Genomic DNA, 15499 nt, shown 5'->3' on the forward strand with positions numbered 1-15499 from the left:
AGAGTGTGCAAACAAACCACACGTGCCCTAAACATTCGCCATGCACTTTCACTTTCACATGATCCCCACCAAATGCTCAAAAAAGGACGTGGTACAAACCATAGTGCGCCACATTCCCCAAATGATTTGACATGTTTGAATGCTTTTCATGAAACATTTTACAACAAAAGTTTATTCAATTTCTCCAGCACAGTTGCAATTCAACTGGGTACACGATTGCACTGTGCTTTATTTAACAGCAGATTATCAAATTATGCGTTCGCTTTAATCATTGTGAAGATGCGTAACAAAACAGAACATGACTTCATCTCATGTGCTCTCAACTCTGCCAAGTGTCATGTATCCGATTAACGCATTTCAATTATGGTCCTCGCATTAGAGCATCACCTCTTTTACATCACGCGTTCAGTGCTACTTAAGCTCTGCCCTTGCATTTGCTCAAGAACCAAGGCATGTGTAACAAGAAGGGGGAGGGAGTGCAACGTGTAGAGCGAACGGGCACAAAAAAAAGACCCACGAAGCGTTTCCCTTGCGGGAGCGAGCAGTGGCACCATTTGTTTGAAAGTTAATTACAGACAGATGTCGCCAAAGCTCGCTCCCGCAAGGGAATTGCCAAACGTGCACGCGTTACAATTGAAAGTAATGCAAAGCGTGCAAGTTTTTGGGCGAAAAAGTGTATAGATTCCTAAAGGTCTCCTTCTTTGCAGCACATGCGCACTGCGTAGGTGAGACCTAAAAAAGGAAACAGTTCACGATGTTTAAGGACTTGATACTCGGGTGTCATGGACAGACACATGCTACGCAATGTACCGTGGTAACACAGGCTGCAGAAGTCAGTGAGCCAACTATCAGTCTATGCTGTTCGGCCAGTGGAGAAGTATTCTAGAAGAAACCACCACCAGGAATACGCTGTCAAGAGCTTCCCCCAGTGCTAAATGAGCTGACAAGTCACTAGTGAAACACACTCAACTCATCCCCTGCTTTATGTGTGTGCCAAAACTTCATATTCAGGGCCCCTGGAATTATGCGGAAGGGTACAGCCTAATCAAGGCGCAAATCCTAAAAAAAGAAGTGGGGGGACACTGTCACCGGAAGTGACGTCACAACAGGAAGTGATGTCACGAAAAGTGCAAGGGGCGGGAGCCGGGGGGTGATTGGCACATGTGCCCTGGGCTGGGATACAGTGAGGGGGCTTGTAGAAGTGAGCGAAGGGGTGAGGGGGGTCTGTGCAGGCGGCAACGAGGAGCTCCAACGAGGAGAGGGCGCAGGCCCGGACTGGCCGTTGCAGGCACCGGGCAATCCCCCGGTCGGCCGCATGGGTGGGGGCCGGTTTTGAGCCCCAGGGGGCCGTTTTTGTTACAGGGCCGTTTTTGCAGCATAGCTGCAAAAACGGCCCTGTAACAAAAACGGCCGAAAACCGGCCCTGGCAAAGAGTGCGGTCGCACCCTCAGGGTAGAGGGGGGGCCGGCTGAGCACTTTGCCAGGGCCGATTTCGGTTCCCAGTCCGGCCCTGAAAGGGCGCTGTTCTGGGATACAGTGAGGGGGCTTGTACAAGCGAGTGATGGGATGGGATGGGGTGATGGGCACCGAGAAGGAGCAGGCAGGGGTGGGGGTTTGCGGGTTCCTTGCAGGGAGGCATCTACCAAAGACACAGTGCAGCGTCAGACTGAGCTGTCCCTGTCTGACACCTCCTCCCCGCTCAAAAGCGAAGGTGAGCTCCGATCTCGTCCCAGAGAGGCCAAAGAGTAAAGTCCAGCTGTTTAGCAGGGGGGACGGCGTCCACCCGGTAAAATAAGTGGGGGACGCCGTCCACCCGCGTGGTACCCCGACTCGAGCCCTGTGCCTAATTATTTTGCAGGGCGGACTAAATTATGCAGCAAGAAATGCCAAATTATGTGGCATAATCCGGCACATTTTCGGATAGGGTTAATTCATTTTCTGTCTTTTTTTTTACACTTGTTAACACTGTCTTTACATGGGTTTCACCTATTTAGTACCTGTTTAACACCCAAATCCTAGTCACAACTTTAACAGCACCCATACACACGGTGTTCGGAGTAAAGGGCCGCAGTTTATTAAATAATTCAATTCTCACGGTCCCCTCGCAGGTGGCCTGGCAATGATTTTTTCACGTGCGGTGCTGGTGATGAAGGTTTTTTTACTCCAGGGTGCAAGCCTCGAACCCTGCAATGGACAGCCTTAGCTACTGCCCTTTTAAACACCAATTGCCACTGTTTTTTTTTACTCTCAAGAGCTAATCCATAGCCCCCACTCAACACATTCAGAGCAAGGCGATTAAACATGGCACGCCGCCACCAACACGTAACTGGTAATAAGGCGGCTCAACGGAGCAGCCTCTTTAGGGAGAGCACTGAGCACCCCCGCGAAATGTAATAATCAACAAGTGATTTGGCGCCTACATCAATACAGATAATGTGCTAAACTGATATATCCCACCAAGCTGCTGTGCACTGCAGATAGTACCAATGAGTGGGCAGCTTGACTCCAGTCGGGCCCGCCCCACAGCAATGATGGCACCCCTGAGTAAGAATGGCACCGTTTGCTGGACAAGTGTTGGGCACAAGACATGACATCCCGTCACCTAGGCATAGGGTGTACCGTTTTGAGCTGAAAATGCTGCTGAAATACGTATTTACTGTTGCCCAGTAATAACGACAAAAGTCTGTAACATGACTTTGCGAGCAGAATGAGGATTACTCTTTGTGGCACTCCGGACGTATCACGTGGTGTCTGCAGTGGTCCTGTGCCCACAGAGCGTAAGGTGGCAGTGCACCCTGATTCTTCATGTCCTTTACTATCAACTGGCGGGTAAGCCCCCTTTTGCCTGCATAACTGCTTTTTGGCGGCCTTGCTATGTCACTGTCTGGGTTAAAGGTCAGGGTACTTGGAATCGGGTAAGGAGGCCATGCCCTCTCATAAGCGAATCACTCACCCCCCACATAGAGAGGCTGACAGAGATTTGGGTGAGGCTTTCACATGAGGAGGGGCAGATCTGTGCTAAGGAGACATTTGTGCAAAGTGGGCCAGAGGTGCTAGATATTACATTTATCTTACTTTCTAAAGATTGAAGGAAGATACACATATAGGGTGATAAGTTTGATGTAACTTGTTTAATTATTATTTTTTGCCAAATCAAAAATATTAATATACATTTTTGCTGCCATTTTCGCACACTGATTTCTCTTTCCTTGCAGATTTTACATTTCTTCCTGTGAACATTCGATAACATTTCCACAGATTTTCAATTATTATCCAATGATTAAGGTAGCATGTGCCCAGACCGCCCAAGGATAGATGGGTAGGCACTGATGGCTAGGTTGCCACAGGTAGCAATACATTCTATTTTAGTCCTGGGACAGCTGCACGACAGAAGGTGCACTACCGTGCTTTTCCAAGACTCCCCAGACTAAACCAAGGTTGTCAGAGAGACTGTCAATTAAGTGAGCAGAAATTGAATATACAAGTTTGGAGGACTATAAATGGGTGCAGGAAGGGAGCTGTTTTGAATCTCTCTGTGACAGAGAACTCGTTGACCTCTGTTTGTGATGTGAATATTCTTATGTTGCTTTCTCAAAGTGAATCACAGTGTTTACATTCATGATAGTGGATTTCAGTGGATGTTTAGGAAAAGGAAGAATGCTCCAAAAATAAGGAATAGAACATTAAAAAAATGGATAACGGCATTGCTTTCGTTTCAAATTATTGTGTCAAGAGCCCATAACAAAAAAGCCAAAAGTAAAGCAAATATGTCATAGTCCTACTATTGTATTAGTTTTTATATAGTGCTTCCCATACCACTTCAAAGGCCTAAAACACATTTTTTTCAGAGTGGCCCTGTTGGTTTTTAGGTCTCGTCTTTTCCATTCCGAAGGAATGGGAAATGGCGAGAATTCAAGTGCTCAACAAAATCGTGAAACCAAGGGTTTCGTTCGTGCGGTTTTCTTTAAGTTCACGTGAATCACGTGAGCAAACAAGCACGCGCATTCAAGGCCGCACAGCACATCAAAGGGCTTCGCCCAGGGTGCGCTCTGCGGCTTCTCCTCCCCTAATTGCATTATCATGTACGTGTTGGTGACGCATTATTTTTTCACTTTGTCTCCGTGCGTGCATTTTTTTAATGTTATCCGAGTTTCCATCACTGCTATGGCTCACGTTTTGGTGACATTTGAAGTGACTGCTCCTAATGTTGCCCCAGGAAACGATGCTTTTGATCACTCGCCTCAGGTGAGCCCACCCATACTTTATTTTGCCACAGTTGTGTACTGACCAGACAAACGTTGCAGCGTGCGCTTGTTGCTGTGCGGCTTCTCCTCCCCTAATTATTCATGGCCGGCCACTGGCCGGCCGTACTTTCAGTTTCCCGGCCACTCTTGTTGTTGTTGTTGCAGTGTGGCTTTTGGACAGTGTGTATGCTGTTGTATCTGCTTACAACTACTAGTGGAATGTATATCAATCAATTTAGCATTTTTGGTTAAAGCTAACTGTGTTTCATTTGCATGTGTTTCACCGCAATGTTTTATCGGCGATGTTTTATTATACAACAGCTATTTGCATGTGTTTCACCGCAATGTTTTATCGGTGATGTTTTATTATACAACAGCTGCCATTAACGTGTATCTTTCCAAACGGCAGGGAGTTTTTTTTTTGTTTTGTTACTGTGTGGCTTATGGGCAGTGTGTTTATTGGTATCACGCGTTTAGCTCTCGCTATGATCTACATTCATCTATATAGCTGCGCTTTCTTTATTTAAGCTACATTTTCTTCCATGTTGGGACCCGGCTGTTTAAAAGTCCTGGTCCTCTCTTAAACCACTACTTGCATGAGTTTAACCTACATTTCCCCTACTTTACCTTTATAATGCAATTTCCTAAGTGTGCTTTTGTATTGTTGGCAAGGGAGAATTGAGGAAAGTAATGCACAGGACTATGGAATAAACGCACTCCGCCCCTCGACCAGGAGTTTTCAATTATGATTTTTCCTGTAGGTATAGGATGAAAAGCTTTATATTATATATTTATATTATATTTTGCCTCAAAAAGCACACACTGCCTTTGAATGCTTATTGAACAAGCACTGACGTTGCCAATAGGTCTCGCAGTAGGAAAGTTGGAGCTATTGGTTTTGTAAATGACAAAGCCCTTTAAGTTTTTAAAATGAAAACAAAAATAAAAGGCATTGTTATTTGCAATTGTAATAGCTCCAACTTTCCTACTGCGAGACCTATTGGCAACGCCAGTGCTTGTTATAATCCTTCATCTATTGGAAACAGTAATATTTGGCTTGATTTACATAGTTATGCTGTCACTTGCCTCAAAGATCCCTGACGGTATTATTTTTTGGAATGCCCTTGAAAGTTAGTAGACATGCATCCCCTTTCCGCGTAGAACCTCTGTGGTCTTGATGAAGGCTCCTCAATAGGAATACAGAGTTGAAACATCTAGAGAAAAAAAAGAATCATATCTTCCAATGTTCAAAGCAAAATAAACAGATCTTTAGAACCATATAGGATGAGGGCATGAAAAAATAGAATCCAACGCTCTGTTTATGTGATCAGATTCATTGGTACCTCTGTTGATTATCATAACAGGAGATAATGATAATATCTCCTATTAAGGACAGTCAGTAGATAATCAAAATAGGAGCTTAAATGTATTCAGCCGACAGTGATAGTGGACAAAAGACTAACAAAATGAATAGCGTGAACATATTTTGCTTCTTGAAGTATAAGCAAATATAGAATGGTGTTAGACACTGGTTGTTTGTATATAATTGGTTTCAGAATTGTAACATTTAACACGTTGGAATTATTTGTTTACCTAAATTGATCTTTAAATATTTGTTTTACTCGTGTAACATGTTTTAGAGTTGTTTTCCTGTGTTTTTTTAAATAAAAAAAGCACTGATTAAAAGTTGAAAAAGAGAATTTAAAAAAAAATTAAGTTCTATAAAAAATAACACCACCAGGCCCCTTTGATTGGAGAGATAGATTAACTGTATATAAATCAAGCCTTAAATGGTTGTCAAAATACTGAGTCTGGGAGTATATTTATTTTCTGTCTCCTTTCACAATCATCTTTAAATAACTTTATTTACCGGGTCATTTGGTCGTACACGTACCATAGATTGTGCTGAGCGTATATCACTAGATGGTCTGTATGCCTCAGACACTGGTGGTCTTTTAGAATCTGCCCTGAGCTCTTTATCACAATTTACATTATTCTATGTGCTTTTTGTATAGCGCACTTTCCACAAATTCCTTATGTTTTTGGCGCTTTAGGTCCTTTGTCAGATTGATGATTTTAGGATTAATTGATGTAGGGACTCAGGGACTGTAGATGGTTAAAACGAAATTCTAACAGCACATGTGAGTGTGGGTGAAGTGATTTGTTGGATCTTTTAAAGAAAATATGCTCACAGTTCAATCAAAGTTGTAAAGAAAAAGAAAAATTCTGTGTATCACTGAATCAGTTGGCATTAGGTCCTCCAGCAAACTGTGTTAGAAGAACCTCAATAAGCAAAAGGCAAGGCACACATTTAAAGTGTTGCTCGCATGGATCTGCAATGGGGAACACGTCAAACAAACGTACAATACAAGACTCTGAAGTCTGAGATCATGATAAAGGAAGAATACCTTCAGGTTTCAATAAGTATGTAAACATTTTGTGTGAAAGGGGGCAAATGTATCTAGACAGCATGTGGGGAATGTGTGTTTTTCAAGCCTGTCTCGACCTTTAAGTGGCTCACACACCTCTCGGCAAATGTACATTAAAAATAGCTACTCATGAGGCCAACTCTAGCTTTATTAATCGGGCAAAGCCCAAGGGTTTGCAGCAAAAGTGGGCACAGTCACAAACCGCAAAGTCTGAACGTAATTATTTTTTAAAACTCAAAGAATTTGTCAACAAGACAAATGTGATAATAAATGTATTCTGCATTGCCTAACTCATCACAGCATGCTGCATTTCGAAATTTTACCTGGTACAAATATCTTTGTGAATCCAGTAAATTCCCAGGTACAATGGCACTTTAATAACTCTGGTGGTTAATGCACTTGCTTGAAATATCTGTGTGCATTCTTCTAATCAAAGGTTTGACTGAACATAAAATTGCATAGAGCATCAATGTGCCTGCTGTAACGCACAGCATCAAACATGCAGGTCATAGAGTTGAATTTTATATAGAGAGCTCTGCTGGTTACTGTTTTTGCTGCAGTGATGATTGTGTTACCCAGAGGTCACAAGTTAAAATCGTTGTCATATAGTTTAGTGATTCATGATCCTGCATCAAGGATATACATGCAAACTACAAGGCAAACCTTAGGAAACTTGGTGGTTTCTTTTCTCAATATTTTATTATTATAAGGTTGCTTAAAAAAGGTTAGTTTGGTTAATATTAGGGACTTACTGGTAAGTACTAAATAAATGGCAAAGACATTCTTACAATGCATGCATATTTTTGCATACAAAGTTAAGAAACATAGCCCCGCCCCAAACTCTACCCCAGCCCACTGCTTATTTTTGGTGAGTACCTGCACTTATTTTTCCATTTAAAGCACTGGAGAGAAATATTTGGTTGTAAAATTAGTGGAGTGTGACTTGTTTGAATACTAATTCCTCCAAGAAATTTCTTCTCGTTGTTACATTGCTGTATAAGGAACCCTGTTTCTTGGAGTAGAGAGGCCACTCCCCTGTTTCTGAGACCTCATTCAATCACCCATTCTTCCTCATGGGTGTGTACTAGGGTTCCTGGGCAACCTTTGCCTCCCTGTACCTGTTTAGAGCCTCCTGTCCTTTACCATGGACTTCATGCGCACATCTTGTTACTGGTGTCTCACAACTCTACCGTGCCTAACTAAACCAGTTTATTATGTAGTCATATCATATGCCTAGATTGAAATATTTCAATTTCAACACAAAATACCAATATGTAGTAAATTCACACTTTACTTTCCATAAATTTGAAAGTGGGCTGACACTGTCTGACTTGATAAGCGTGTCAAACTCTGTACCATTCTGACAGAGACTTCTATCCATACATTCAATACCTTTTGAATATTCACCAGGTGTCAGATCGGATCCAGAAACTTTTCAGCAGGACCTCTGCACACTGTCAAGCGGCTCAGTATAGCTCTTTGCTGATGCTGTTCCGCTCCAGAAATAATGTGCGAAGCCCATATAGGCAACACTATTGCACGCTGATGTTAGTTCCTTTCTTTCCTTGCTACAAGACACAGATCTGGAGCTTCCTTCATGTCTCCCTGAGACGATTATCTCAAAAACAATTTCAGTGTGCAAGGGATGTCATCCCAAAAGAATACAGGCTTTAAGCTCTGTAGGGACGGTCAGAAATGAATGTCTGGGACAGATCCCCATCAGGTGTGGCTGGGCTCTACCCACAACTCCAAGTCCTGCAGCAATTGCACGTTGATGAACCTGAAGCTCATCCAGGCCAGGACTATGAGTTAAAACTTTACATTGCCAAGCATAAGAAGACTAATTACTGGGGCCACTCCTAGTTGCGGTCCATGTCCAAACTTCGGTCATGGCATTCCTGGAGTCGACAAAGCTGCTTGAGAGGTTGGTCTTCGTTGCGGTCCAAATCATATGGTAAGTCCAAAAAGAAACACAAGAAATTGAAGCAGGATTTTGATCTGTTGCCCATTCGCATTCATTTGAGTGGGGGCAGCACCATACTTCTTGATCGGACGCCTGAAGTCAGTCGACTTTGGAGCCGATCTCCCAGCTAGTTCTGGCACAACCGGAGTTTTGGTGGTCAACAGTCACGCCACATCATATCAGAGAGTTCCACGGAGCAATGCTCTGGCTCAATGGATCCCTGCCGACTCCCTTTGTCAAGCCTTTTGGCCCCAAGGGCCGATAGTCCTCAAATCTGGAATACCGCTGGCAGATCTGCCCTCTGCGCCAGTTGTGCTCTCCGGCTTCAGTCCTACTCAGCTTCCAGCAACACAATCTATGCTTGCCCTGGGCACTTTGACACATATGCCAACTCCCTCAACACCGTATGAGGAGGTCCCGATAGTTCTCTCTGATACAGAGTCGACGTTGATGCAACCTCAACTGAAGTCGTGCTCGATTTCACCCGAGGCGCCACTTGATTTATCACCTCCACCAAGGAGACAACACATGCATTCCTCTTTAGGGACAGACTCTGAAAATGACTATGTCCAGGGGATGAGCTTGCTCAGCCCTACCAGAGGTATAATTGAGAAAGGACTGGCAGGAGGCTAGTGGCCTTGTTACCTCCCGGAAATTGGTCCCTCTTAACTCCTGGACCAGCCACCTTGGAGAGCAAAACAACCGGGCAAGCATCTTCGGGGTCTCTTCTTCCATTTAACAAAGCACTGACAGATACCTTAATGGTTGCTTGGGCCAAGCCTTGTTCTGGCCCCTGGTCAATTGGTAAATTGCCGGGTGCCATCACCCTGCTCCAGGTGATCCTGATTTTCTTTTGAAAACCCTTCACCTGAAAACCCAGTGGTGCAGACCATGAGTCGCTCTAACCCCAACGCATTTCCATAATACTCACAACTGAGAATCTAGGCGGGTAGAAACATTTGGCAAATATGTTTTCTCATCCACCAGACTGGCCCTCCAATCAGTTACTGTCAGCTGTTTGTTGGGAACCAATTCCCCCACCCTCTGGGATTTGGTGGCACAAGTCCTCCAAGGTGTGCCCAAAGACCTTCGTCCTTTCCTCGCTCAAGCGATTCAAGATGGTTGTGGCTTGGACACCATCGAAACCATAGGTTGGGCCATAGGCACCAGTGTTATCATTCACCGCCAAGTGTGGCTGCACTTAGCTGAGTTCTCTGGTGATGTCAGACCTCCCTGATGAACATGCCCTTCAAAAGGACTCGCCTGTTTGGGGACAAGGCTGATTCTGCTCTGAAGCATTTTAAAGAGATAAGGGCTACTGCTCGGTCTCTGGGCTTTTCTCCCTCACCTCACCAGCAGCTCCAATTCCACCGCTCCTTTCATGGATTTGGCTTAGGGGCCCCATGTTCCCAGCCTCCAGAAGGAGCCCAGCGATTTCACGGTTGTGGCCAAGGTGGCCCACAGCCTACGCAGCGAAGGTCAGCGGGCCACACAGTCGACTGCACCTTCCGAGCCCCACCTGCCCATACATGAGCACAGCTACCCGGTGGGAGGCAGAATCCACTGATTCCCCCAAGTTGGCCGGTAATAACTTTGGACAGGTGCATTCTACAGATAATTTGCAGGGGTTACACCATACCTTTCCCTTTTCTTCCCTGCCTCAGATTCCACTGTTCCCCCAGCATCCGTGAGAGGGACAGATCTCATTTTGAGGCAGGAAGTGCAAGCCCTTATGGCAAAAAGGCTATTGAGAGGGTGTCTGCACCAGAAGTGGGTTGTGGTGGTTATTCCCACCAGCTTCTGATGAGGGCTGTCTTTAGCGCTGGTGGCGCCCGTTGCAACAGTCTTTTTTGGCACCCCCCAATTACCTTCTCCATTAATTCCCTCACTACCACCCTCCAACAGTGCCCCTCATCTCTCCATAGCCCCTGTCTGACATGCACTTCATTTTTTTATAGCACTACTCATATCTCCCTCGCACTCAGATCTGTGATCTGTATTATAAACATACTTTGCAGTAGGCACATTAACGCTCAGCACAACTAGAAACAACTTCATTTCTGTCCAGGAGGAGCATTAATCACCAACCAGAGTTATCTTGACATTTTTATTGTTGCCTGAAAACTGTCTGATATAAAAGGAGCTCTGCTGCACTGCTTTTAAACACATAAGTTATTTTTAAACACATGGTTCCCCCAGGCCAGCGCCAGGTGATCATTTCCAATGCCCAAGCAAGATGGAGGCCTGCTACCTAATGTAGACCAGTGCAATGCTTTCCTACAGAAGGATAAGTTCCGAATGCTCACCCTTGCCCAGGTCTTTTCTGCCATCCACCCTGGAAACAGGATGGTGAGTTTGGGCCTTCAGGATAGCCTGTCCTGCTGGCCCATCTGCATTACCTGCGGTTTGTGGTGGGACAGGAGCATTTACAGTTTATGGTGCTCCACCTTCGTTTCAGCAGTGCCACCTTGAGTGTTCACAAACGATATGGTGGCAGCAGACCTTCGCGTCATGGGTGCCAGTTTTTCCCTTCACTTGATGACTGGCTGTTGAAGGTGGGCTTGCCCCAAGCAGTCGTCAACCACCTCCAGATTATGGTGCATCTACTGTCTTTGGGGGTCCCTATTAAGGTGCCCACATTACAGCTGATTCCTCAGATGCTCCCTTTCATCTGAGCCATCCGGGACATGGTTCAGCTCCTTGCCTTTTCCCTGGGATAGAAGAGTCCAGGACATTCAGGCTATGATCCTGAGCCTTTCCCCTGGATTTCAGTGAGCTGACTCTAAAGCTCCTGGGACTGATGACTTCCCGCTTCTTGCTGGTCGAGCACGCCGGGTGGCATATGCTGGCTTTGCAGTGGGACCTGACCTCTTAATCGGCCCAACATCAAGGGGACCTCTGTGACCATGTTTAGATATTGGAGGAGACTGCAGAAGTCATGCAGTAGTGGTTAGTGGACCACATTTGGGTCAGAGACAGAGTCAGACTCATCTACCTTCCCCACCCAGAGCTGACCGTATTAACCGATACATTGCTTCTATGTTGGGTCAGCAATCAAGGAGAGGTGCAGGTCAGAGGCCTCTAGTCTCCGGAGAAGTCCTGTCTCCATACCAACCTTTTTGAGCTGAGGGCCATCCGCTTGGCATTGAAAGCCTACCTTCCATCTGTCAATGGGAGGCGGATAAAGGTGCTCACAGACAACACTCCCATCATGCATTATTGCAACAAACAGGGTGGCGTAGGTCATGGATTCTGTGCTAGGAGGCTGTCAGGTTCCAAGGCGCCGGACGATTACGGGCCGCCACTAGGAGCATAAACTACAAATCCCGGCATGCCGTGCGTACGTCACGCACCAACGTGAGCGGCGCGCGCATGCCAGGAAATAAAGGTCTGATTTGGACGGCGGTGAGACGCCGATAATTCCGTCTTTGCGGTGGCGTTTCCTTGAATTCTGGGTTGGAAGCAGTAAGAGGTGTCTGAAGGTTCCAAGTCCGTCAGAATCGTGAGTAACCTGATATCGTTGGGAGGGTGTGTGGCGTTGGTAGTTTCGATCCCAACAACACACCCACTGCCTGTTTGTTCCTTGGGAGTTTCACACGGATGAGTGGTACTCAGAAGTTCATTAACTTCATGTTCATCATTTTACCTTGGTGGCTTTACGTTTGGTCGTTTGGGAAATAGACCTGTTGCTTGTTTTGAGCCAAACTAAGCCGACCTGGGTAACTTTACATTGTACATATTGTAAATACTTGCAAGCTTGCACAGTGGCGATAGGACTCACCTGATGCTTTATTGAGCCTCGTTACTGCTTGCCCTCGCAAAGTACTATCCCTCATAACTGTGGAGGGCGCAAGTTTAAGACAGGTAGCGTTACAGAGTGAGCTTAACTCTGAGAACCACCTGTGAAGATTTTCCTCCCATTGGGTCTTACTGAGGAGAGTCCGAAGATTGCAGTGTTCATAATTGTTTATTTATATCGCTTTAACAGGAGACAGGAGGGGTAGTGGACGCAAATAAGGGAACTGCGGAATCGCCCATTTATAGAACATCACGCATTGTTCAGGGTATGTGTGTACTCCCTATTCCGCACAGCACACGACTGTACAGTGCACTTTGAACAGAGGGAATTGAATCGTGTTCGTTTTGTTTTCACAGTTGGGCACAGTTCTTAAAACCTCACCATACTCCTGTCTCCATTGGATTAGATCATTGTGTATTTTTCTTTACAGGTAATGAGTGGTGGCAGTGGAGGGGGTTTTGGGTTGAGGAAACGTAGACCACACTGTTATAGGTAAGGGAGATAGGGTGTTCTAATATCTTGTTCTTTGTTGTTGCAGATCTCCCTCCCTGCTGTTCCCTTCCTTTCCCGCGCCCCGCTGTATTATCTTAGTTGTTCGTTTCTTAGTATCGGAACACTGAGGTTGTTCGGTAGGGCCGGGATTAGGACTCTCATCACTGCCCCGAGGAAGTTGGAAGCCGAGCCTGATAGAGGCACTGTGCCTCTGGACATTGCTGAATGTTATGTTATGTTATGTTATGCGTTTTTTATTTGGCGCACAGATGCTCCAGCTAAGGAGCGTCCTGGCGCCCGACAAGGCAGCTGCACAACACAACTAAACAAAAAAAGACAAAATAAACAGCTAAGGGAATAAAAAGGTTTTCACCGCACGGCGAAAGGAAATCAGATCCCTCATAGCACGAATCGCCGGGGGCAGGGAGTTCCACAGGACCGCCGCTCGCACTCGAAAGGAGCGTCCTCCAGCTCTACTCCGCTTGAAACGCGGCACCACAGCTAGTTCTAGGTCCGCAGATCTTAAGGGTCGAGCAGGGGTGTAGTGGGCGAGGAGGGCCATGAGAATCGTTGCTGGGGACCCTTTCAGAATTTTATAGGCGACACAGAGGACCTTAAACTGGATCCGCTGAGCCACCGGGAGCCAATGCAGTGACCGCAGGGTACCAGAAGTGGGACAGAATCTGGGGAGGCCTACCACCGCTCTAGCTGCGGCGTTCTGTATCCTTTGTAAGCGCCCGATCTCTGCCTGATTCAGACCAACCAGTAAGGAACTCGCATAATCCAGCCTGGAGGTGACAGTGGCTTGGATCATGAGTTGTCTGGTGGAGGCATCGAAGAACTTGAGCACTGGACGGAGCCCGCGCAGGATGCCAAAACAGCATGCTGCCGTGCGTTTGGTATGGCACACAAACGTAAGGGAAGGGTCCAGCCAGACCCCGAGGTTCTTGAGCTCGGCGACTGGGATGGGAGCAGGACCCAGATCCCCAGGCCACCATCTCTCTCCCCATAGCTCCGGCTGTCTGCCAAAAACCATGACCTCGGTCTTACTAGCATTCAGCTGGAGACAGTTGGACGTCATCCAGCTGGCGACCGCCCGCAGTCCTTGTTGAAACCTGGGAGCATCGACTTCGGCATCCCCGCTGATCGTAACCGCCAGCTGGGTGTCATCGGCGTATGACACCATCGTCATACCCCATTGCCTGACAACCTCAGCTAGCGGCCTTACGTACAGATTAAATAACGTAGGGCTCAGCGAGGAGCCTTGGGGGACCCCCAGGTTCAACGGATGGAATTTGGACTGATACGGTGGGACGGTCACGCTAAAGGCCCGGTTGGCTAAAAACGACCGGAACCACTGGAGAGCGATACCGGTGACCCCAGCCTCCTCTAGGCGCCGCAGAAGGATAGGGTGCGAGACGGTGTCAAAGGCAGCGCTCAGATCTAATAGCACAAGCGCTGCCATTTGTCCCGCGTCAAGCACGGAGCGAAGATGCTCCACCATGTAAAGCAGAGCCGTCTCCGTGCTATGACCAGCCCTAAACCCATTCTGCGTAGCGTCGAGGAAATCTGCGCGGCGGAGATGTTCCGAGAGGACAGCATTTACATGCGCCTCCGTAACCTTAGCCGGCCACGGCAAGAGTGAAATCGGCCGATAGCTCTCAGGCTTGCTGCCGTCCAGACTGGGTTTCTTAAGGATCGGCCGAACCATGGCTCGCTTCCACCTCAGTGGAACCTCGCCCGATGTTAATGACGAGTTGATCAAAGAGCATAGCGGTGAGATATCATGTACCGCCAGGTCCTTGAACACATCTGGGCAAAGTGGATCCTCTGGGGACCCGGACTTCACTTGACGAGCCAATGTGACTAGACTGTCAGCTGTTAAAGTAGGCAATGAATGCAATCCCTCAGATGGTAACGGCTTAGGAGATGGATTAGCCGAGGGAGTGGCCGAAGGAAAGGCCCGATAAATGGCATTCACCTTTTCCAGGAAGAACTCTGCCAATTTTTCACAGTGCTCAACAGAGCTCTGGTACGTCGTTGTTACCTTTTTGGCAGTAAGGTCTTTCAGTACCTTAAAGATAGCCTTAGCCGGGTTCGAGCTAATCCTGAATTGTGCGGCATAAAATGCGGCACGAGTTCTACATACCGCCCGGTGATACACTTTCACAGTAGACAGGTAAAGGGCTTTCTTCGTGCTATTGTAGGCTTTACGCCAGGCCCGCTCTGCACGCCTACACCAAGGGATCTTCCTGGTAGTGAAACACCTGGCAGGTTCTTTTAATGCCAGGGCAGTCAAACTCAGGCAGCAAATGGCAATTGCATCTAGAGGTGGGACAAGGTATTTTCCACGAATGGGAGGAACCTTTGCTCTAACTGTATACCACCACCGAAACGTGCAATGTTAACACTTCTGCGTGTTTGAATTTCCAAGGCATCTCCCGCTCTAAGATGCATTCTGCTTCAAGTGGAACTAGGGACTCCTGTATGCCTTTAAGCCTATACCACTCAGGACCGAGTTCTCAAAAAGACTGGACGACCGGGCAAGAGTCATCCTAGGAGCTCTGGATTG

General features: G+C 46.7%; 1 protein-coding gene across 1 annotated transcript in view; it reads left to right on the plus strand.

Annotated features, from left to right (window-relative positions):
- The window catches only part of LOC144822831 (bone morphogenetic protein 8A-like), a 399395-nt gene that overhangs the window by 13847 nt on the left and 370049 nt on the right, over nt 1-15499 (plus strand). The gene's annotated exons all lie outside the window — the stretch shown is intronic.

Source organism: Lissotriton helveticus, chromosome 3_1, assembly GCF_964261635.1.
Source record: "Lissotriton helveticus chromosome 3_1, aLisHel1.1, whole genome shotgun sequence".
Taxonomy (NCBI): domain Eukaryota; kingdom Metazoa; phylum Chordata; class Amphibia; order Caudata; family Salamandridae; genus Lissotriton; species Lissotriton helveticus.